The following is an 8,394-nucleotide window of genomic DNA, read 5'->3' on the forward strand; positions in this document are numbered from 1 at the left end:
ATATCAAAGCAATTCTCATTCAACCTTCACTAGCAGCGTTTCACTTTTCAAACCGATCGGAAAATTATTAAAATCCACTTTCAGGGCTGTTTATTAAGTCAAATTGCTTACAAAAGGTGACAAAGAAACTTCTGTGGAGGATTATGTGGAAAAGAAAGCATGCAGAACAAAAACAAATAGAGAAAAATGAAAAATCGAGCAGGGAGATCAAGAGGAAATTAAGCATGTATCTTAAGGAGTTCATTTCTCCCATTAGACGAAAAGGCAGAGAGGATTATAAACCCTCAAGCTTAAGATGCTTTATTTCAAGTCATTTTGTTATTGTTTACTTGCTGTCGATAGTGTTGCATCGTTTCTATCGGCAAGGCAATTTATATGGTTTACATCTTTTACAATCGATCTATAAGATTTTGCTAGAATCTGTTTAACAATAAACCGTCATTTTACAAGAATTGAATCCTCGTATGTATATAATAAACAAAATACATCATGGAAAGTCTGTCCGTATGGTATTTACGCACTCGTCGGTTAAATCTCACTCGTTAGCTGCGCTCATCCGTTCAATTTCCGATTTTACCAACTCGTGTATAAATACCATACGGAAAGACTCCTTCAAGTATTCAACATACATGCTAGAACTATGTAAAGTTTACGTATTTCTTCATTTTGAATTAAGTTTTGATTTTACGAAATTGATACAAGTAATTTTTCTTAGAGAGAGCTCAATAGAAAATTTGTGCCAAAAATGCTCTTGATATCACGTAAAACGCTGTGTAGGTCGATCTTAACAGGAGCAATTCCAAATAATTACTTATCAGTACAGCACGCTTTTGTTCGATTACTTCTGTCAATTTTCATCCCAAAGAACGACAAAAAGTGATTATCTTGGGAACTAAGAAACGCTATTAAGACAAAAACGTGTTTTTTAAGTAACGTCTATTTTTAGTAACATTTGATCTCCTTTCTTTACAATAACTATTAAAATTGCCCACAAAGTTAGATTAATTATTTTTAACATTTTAATTTCTGTTTTTTAACAATTTGTTCTCTCAGACATATAATTTCTGTAATACTCATTTTCAAATGAGCGACAAAATCTATCTAATCCTTTATATGTGATAACTTTTTAAAGTTTTTGAAATATTGGAACATTTCAGGGATTGTGGAACTCGCCCTTACTAACAATTTGACTTGATCACAAAATTAAAAGATGCCCGTACAAAATGAAATAAAAAAAAAAGATTTAAAAAACTGCGACGCCTCTAAGGAGGATCATCATCGAAAGCAACGACAGATATTATATGAAAACAAGCCCTGATATCTCTACCAGATCTCCCTTAGTTCCTTGTGCTACTAATTTTCCCCCAGTTTTTGTTAAAACAATCATTTTCAATTTCTCTTGGTCAACAAACCCTTAAAGCAGTCCCTTTTTGTAGCTATTAATTTAAGTAGGAAAAAAGCAGAGGTAGATTGAGATGGAACAAAGTCTAAAGAAAGTTTTTAAGAACATTTCAGCTCAGCCGTTAAAAATTCGCCAACTTCAAAGAAGCTTCCAACCCCATTTACGTTTTCAACTCAGTAAAGTATGATCGTTTTTCTCACGATGTGCATACTGCTTGTCTTCATCAAGCGATAAGGTCGAGTGCTTTCGGGTCTTGTTATAAAGCAAGATGCTCTGCTGTGATTGGTGGGGTTTTTTTTACGGCTGTCTTCGGCGCGTCTCGTTCCTCGATGTTACTAAGTTGTTCCCTCGGCGGTGCGCTGTCGTGCCGCCTTTTTTTTTTTTTATCGTGGGGCATCCACGCTTGAAGAATTTCTATTCCACTGTCCCTGTTGGTGTTGTTAGGGTGACGTCTTATGTGAATTGCCTCTTTGATCCTGTTAGTGTGCCAGTGAGGATCACGATTAATAAACTTAACCTCATTCTAAAGCGGTTGTGTTGTGGGCGTGCTCTGAAACGGCGGAGGTCTGAACACGGGCTATTCAGGTGTATCGGTCGTACTCCTTCATTCTGTCTTGTATTGGTCTTCCAGTCTCGCTGATGTAAACTTGACTGCATTCACAGGGAATTCTGTAAACTACGCCGCCCTGTTTAGCCGATCAACAGCGTCTTTCGTTCTCATTAGCTCTGATCTTGGTGTAGTTTCCGACATGAAGACAGCGCGACGCCTTGTTGTTGTAAGCAGCGGCGTAGCTGTTCGGACAGACCTTTAGTATAAGGTAACACTGCGGTGGATTTGAACTCGACATGCTGTAAGAGGCTATCGACGTTTCCGAGGATCTGGAAACGTTACCTAGACGACACCTTTACCATCCTGGGTCGTGGAAACGTCGATAACTTCTTTACGAATTTCGCTGTATTTTTTATGTCAGTTTATGGTCATATCTTGGTTGAATTTGGTTGAATCTCGGTCGAATTTAAGTCAATTTTTGTCTGTTTATTTGTTTACTATTCATCCGTAATAAATCACCGTTAACCATCGTCTGGTTTTTGTGATTTGCGAGGCGTAATGTTATCCCAGCATCTCGCTCCGAATTGTTTGCAGTGGCTGGAAACCTTACGTTAAGAGTACTTCCTCTCATCTCTGCAATCTGTTGGGAATTATGGCCCACTCCGTTCATAAAATCCTAGTTTTCTTAATTGTGTATGTAATTCATCGACAGAGGCGTCTTTATTTGGCTCGTCTTCATCTTGTCCGACTTAATTTGGCTGAGAAAGTCTATCCTTGAGATATTTTGCAGTTTCTTCGTCTCTTTGCTTTATTTTGTTTCGTTCCGCATCATTCAAATAAGACACAGGGTCAATATGAGCTTCACTCCACAACTGTCCAGTCATAGCTCGTAAGGTGAAACCTGCCTTGTTTAAGTCCCAGAGGCCAGTTTTATTTTTTTCTATTTCTCTATGATATATGAATGAAAACTGGATGATGAATTTTTTTTATATTCTCTGCGTAATCTTCGTAAAATGTTTTTAAGTTATTTGCACAGTCGCTGCAAGGGGAGTGGTTTAAAGTCACAGTGATTTCGGTGTTAGAATTTTCCTTTACCACTTTAAGAAATTCGGAGTGGTGAAGCATTACCATTTCTACATGTTGACCATGTTCGTTATTGAAGGTTTTTTCGAAAATGCTTCCTCCGTCAATGGCTTTTATAGAAGCAATGAGGTAGGTACATTTCAGCCATGTTTCACCATAGATTCCAGCCGGCCATACTATATTTCTTTTTTTCAAGAAATCGTCTAGAAAACAAAACAAAAAATAGAAAAAAATATATGAAAGAAATAAACTAAAACATGATTAGTACTACGTAGAAATAGGCATATATTCTCAAATCAAATTCGAAAGAAATCGCTGAGCCAGAAATGAAACTATGCAAATTAATGCCCTCTGTCTCTTATCACAAGGAAAACAGCAGACAGGTTTGGGCCTCAAATGAGCAGTTGAATGTAACGCGTATGTTAGGACACAAAACAAACTGCTAGGGGTAGGGAGGTCGAACTGGAACAGCGATAAGCGAATGTAAAATGCAATATGATGCTAGCACGTGCTGGCTTCATTAAACTATATTAACAATATTAATATCACTTGTGATTACTTCAAACATTCAGAGGCCGAAAAAAAAATCGATTTTCCTTTTATTTAACTTACCGAATTCAAACATTCAACCTAACGTTTCCCTAAAAAAAATCTTAAATCTTTAAAAGCACCCAAATTATGTAGAAAAACGTATTTTCAAATAAAAGTTAATAAATCAGGAAGTTGTCACAATCTCGGACCAGGGCGAATCCCCTGAGATAATTTTCGCGGCAACCGCTCATGTTGGGGCTCGATTTTCATCTTATTTCCGTATTTTGTTTACATCGTGCACTTTTCAAAATTCGCACATGGAAGCTCTTTGTTCATGGAAACATCTTTGCTCATGGAAAAATCAAAATCGGAAGAAATTCCACGGGAAAAAAAGAAAAAAAAAGTGTCTGCAATGGGTTACTTTTCCCTTGATCCATCGTCATTGACGACAGGAGGTCCCGTTGTCCTATTGGTTTGCGGTTCTACGAGGCAAGATAATCTCCGAGTGTGGCGCGAGTTGTCTGCGAACCTTTATGAGCTAAAATCTCATGTTTGATTTTGGGAGGAATACAACCACTTTGAGCGAATTCATAGGGTATATAGATTTGACTGATTTTTGTCAAATTTCGTCGAAAAATCCTAGGAATAATGACAGGCGATAGTGTCCCGTGGCATCCTTTTACGCAACACGACTTGCATATATTAAGCTACCCCAACTTTAGATGCCGATATCTACACAACCAATCAGAATATCGAAAAAGCCTGATATACTTTTGTCGATTGATGCCTTGTGAATGAGACTATGCAGCCATTTTGCTCAATAGAAGAACCTTCGGTCACGCCCTACCGGCTCCTGACACTTCCTTAAAAGAAAAGTCGCTTAAATCATATTTTTATGGTAAACTGCATTTATTAAGCTTTCTCTAGTGCGCAAAACTCTAAAACAAAATTTGATTAATACCCACGGTATCAACGAGCGCTTTTCATTCAAGTAATTTATTCTTGTTTTCTCGTCACCATATTCCCACCAATAGTGTAGCTCCATTTTCTACATATAAACCCACACACAATCCACAATTCCTTCAATCGCTCTGACGAAGGGCTAACGCTCGGAACGCCAGCCTCTAAACGCTTTACGGTGGACAGTTTACGTTTTCAACTCAGTTCACTAGACTAAATTACCCCAATATGATGCTAGCACGTGCTGGCTCCATTAAGCTATATTAACAATATTGATATTACTAAAATACGAAATAAACTCTTTGCAATATTCTTGTTAAAAAACATCCCACCATCCCGCCCCGAACGAGTAGCAAAACTCTAATAATACCATAAATTGATAGTTTAATTGAGTTTTCCTCTGAATAATGAACTGATACTTGAATCGACACAAGGAGAAAAGATATATTTAAGTGTCCTTGAACATGGACTAATCCTGTCTTAAACTCAGGTTTAATAAGTTTAAGTTGATGTTTAAGATTTAAGTAACTATCTTAAGGCTAAAACATAATGTAGGTTCAAGTTCACATTAAATGTGTCCAAAACATTCCTGTATGTTTAAGTACTGTTTAATTGAAGTAAACAGAACTTAAACATTGCATGTTGTCAAAGTACCATTTAATGCAAATTAATCTGCTCAAAATGTGTTGCTTTATTTTAGTTTTGGATCAAATTTGTGAAATCAGGAAAATATTATTGTTTTGTTGTTTCATTACTAAACTGCCACCCACCAGGTCACGTATCACACTAAACAATACATTTTTCAAGTTTCTTTTATTTTAAATTCACTGGTACACATTCTTAAAGATACTTCTAATTTGTAATTAAAACGTCACACATACCTAGCTTATTTATGCTTTACAGGAACAAATTTTCCCATAATTATTCAATAAATTTAACAATAATTGGAAGAAACTATCCCTATAATCTAAATGAAAATAATTTGTTCCACCAAAAAAATTACTTCAGTTTTCCATTAAATACATAATAAATAAATAAATAAATAAATAAATAAGTTAACTGATATATGATAAAAAGTAATGGCCTGTACATGTGTTCTAAAAAAAATATAGCTTAAATCTCAATGTCGATTTAAATTGCGTTTAAGAATGCTTAAACCTCACTTAAACAAAGGTACATTTTAAAGTCATGTTTAAGTTTAGAAAACATGACTTACAATTGTCTTTGGATTTAATAGTTGTTTAATTTTACTTAAATGACACTAACATCTGGCCTTTTTACCCAGTGCGTGGCAGGAGCGTCTGACGAAGGTTCAAAACTTGTAACGAATCACCTTTTGGTGAGCAAAGCCTTAAAATTCACCCGTTCGATAAGCGCTCGACTAAGATAGTCGGCAAAATCTCCGATAAAATGCAAAATTTAGGCGTAAACGTATTCAGCTTTTTGTTTGTTTCAATTTATCTCTTTTTGGTGCCACGTTCGATTAATTATGTATTTATTATTTTATTTGCGAGTTTAAGAACACTTTACGAACCTTCTAGAGAAACCCAAATATTGACAATGGTTTACAACAACACTCTTATTGCGAAAGAAATGTTTAAGTTATCTTTTTTTTTTATCAGCAATGCGGTTTTCCACTAGGGATATCACAAGGTTAGGGCGATTATTTCAAACATGTAGCTTTAAAACAGCTAAAACCGGTTTCAATCGGTTTTGCCCTTGTTATCAAAAATTATTTTTTTACTTCCTCCGAATTTTAAACGCTAAACGTTTTTGGAAAAGTAACATTTTTGAATATGCAATCTATTGGACTGTTGAGGTAAACAAGCTTAAACCACAGGCGCAAACAGGAGGCACCGGGCGTCTGATTAGGAATAGTTTATTTTACTCTCGGAATCTCTGTCCCTTTCTTCTCTAAAATTCAGCCCCACAGTACACGCTCTTAAATACCTTATCGGCTGGCATGTTTGGGCTCGCGGGACAACCGTGGTAGAGTACACATATTTTTAGAACGTTAACCAAAGCCACCTCAAGACATTCCGAACGCACAACAAAGTACTTGAAAAAAAACAACCGTTCTTCAAGGTGATAAAAGTGATAAATTTTCAGCTCGTTTTCCGTATACTAGTATCGTCCCTCTTGTCATGTAATGGCTCAAAGAAAAACTCTGAAATTAGTCAAAAGCGCCCTCTGGCCTTTATTTTTGGGTGACGGCCTTTTGATTTACTCGTTAATTGTCTTATTACCGTTTAGATCTTTTTTACAAAATTTCATTTTCAAAAGTTGTATTGAAATTGAAAAGCCAACACAGATTTCAATTTGTTTAAATGAAACCTTTTTCCAATGTGCCATCGCCAGCAGTTTTTCTTCTCAGAAAATTGATTTCTTCCTTGGCTTAAGACCTGAAATTCAGTTTGTGTTTAGTAATTCAGCAAAGCTTCTGCACATGTAATTTATATCAGTGTTTTTATGAATAAGTTTTTTTTAAACTTCTTATTGTGTAAGTAGTCGAGTTAAAAAAAAAATTCCTTGTTGAGAAGATACACATTTTCGATGTTTTTCCCGAGCTTCTTGTCGTCTGCTGACCGACATGACGGAAGCCCATAAATACCGTTAATAAAAAGAGGCCGTTTCGATTTACAGGGGCAGATTTCAAGCCATAAAATTTCAATGTCGTTTGCTTCGAGGTCTCCGCGTCTTATTGCCTTAAGGGACTTTCCAACTCTATCCTTTCGATGAAGCTGGAATTTGTGAATATTTCTGAAGAAATCGGGGACTTTTTGAGTTAAAAAGGTCTCCGATAGGATTAGAATATCCAGTCGACTTTTCGATGATGGTTACGTGGAATCTTTACTAACTTCTCATTTGAAACAGGACGGAATTCATTTATACGTAGCCAATGTGCGCAATTTTATGGAAGTAAAAACGGACGAGGGAAAGGAATACTACCATCTCTGATTTATTGTTGAGAGCAGAGGTGCAAACCGGGGCAATGTCCTTCAAGCTAAATGTAAATGTAAAGGTGATCGAGATGGGGGATGCAAGCACGTTGCAGCTGCCATTTATTCCTTAGAAGATTTGTTAAAACATTCGAGGTAAAGATAGTGTAACCAGTGGCCCATGTATCTGGGTTACAAAACCTAGAGCAAATACTAAATCATACAAAGTGAAGGACCTGGTTATAATTACAAAAAAATTTACAAAACCCTCTCACAAGAAAGGAAAACGTAAACACACTTCTCTTTAGTATATTGACAGGGATTTTCCCGCTTCGACAGACAGGAATCCAAAAGATGAGGAATATGTCCGTCAATTCACCAAAAAGGTGTGCCAGTTAAAAACTGATGCACCTGCAGTTATCTTGCCCCTAATCAAAAAACTCCACTACACTTCCGAAGCTCACGCAGAAGTGGAAAATGGGCCTTCTAACAAGGCTAAGATTGGTATCATGAATACCAAAATACAAGAGATTGTTGAAGGCCGTCCCAACATCTCCAGCAAAGATGTGTTGAGGTTGTTATCCTTCAGTGATGTAGAAAGAGATTAGGTGGAGAGCACCACCTCAAGTCAGTGGCAATGTGAGGAATGGTATATTCACAAGGCTGGTTTCATAATAGCTTCAAAGTGTAAAAGAGTCTTTACCGGGAAAAAGGCCATTGAAAAAAATGAAAAAGATGTCAAAAAGTTCATATAAGATATTGTGCTACCCAAGTCACCACACAGTTGTTGTCAAAATCAGGAAGAGGAACCACAAAATCCAAGAGAGTGGGGATTATTTCATGAGGAGAGTGCGTAGAACATATCAGCGAGTTACCAGCCATACCCACCACAAACTGGAACTGGTCTCAAAAGGCTTTCTAATTTCAAA

At 36.5% G+C, this 8,394-nt stretch overlaps 2 pseudogenes; one reads left to right on the forward strand and one right to left on the reverse strand.

Annotated features, from left to right (window-relative positions):
- Window positions 1-2,701: 2,701 nt before the first annotated feature.
- On the reverse strand, window positions 2,702-3,296 carry LOC149037683 (uncharacterized; annotated as a pseudogene).
- A 2,854-nt stretch (window positions 3,297-6,150) lies between these two features.
- LOC113681766 (uncharacterized) overlaps window positions 6,151-8,394 on the forward strand; it is a 2,667-nt pseudogene continuing 423 nt past the window's right edge.

Source organism: Pocillopora damicornis, chromosome 11 (assembly GCF_964200805.1).
Source record: "Pocillopora damicornis chromosome 11, jaPocDami1.2, whole genome shotgun sequence".
In the NCBI taxonomy this organism is placed as follows: domain Eukaryota; kingdom Metazoa; phylum Cnidaria; class Anthozoa; order Scleractinia; family Pocilloporidae; genus Pocillopora; species Pocillopora damicornis.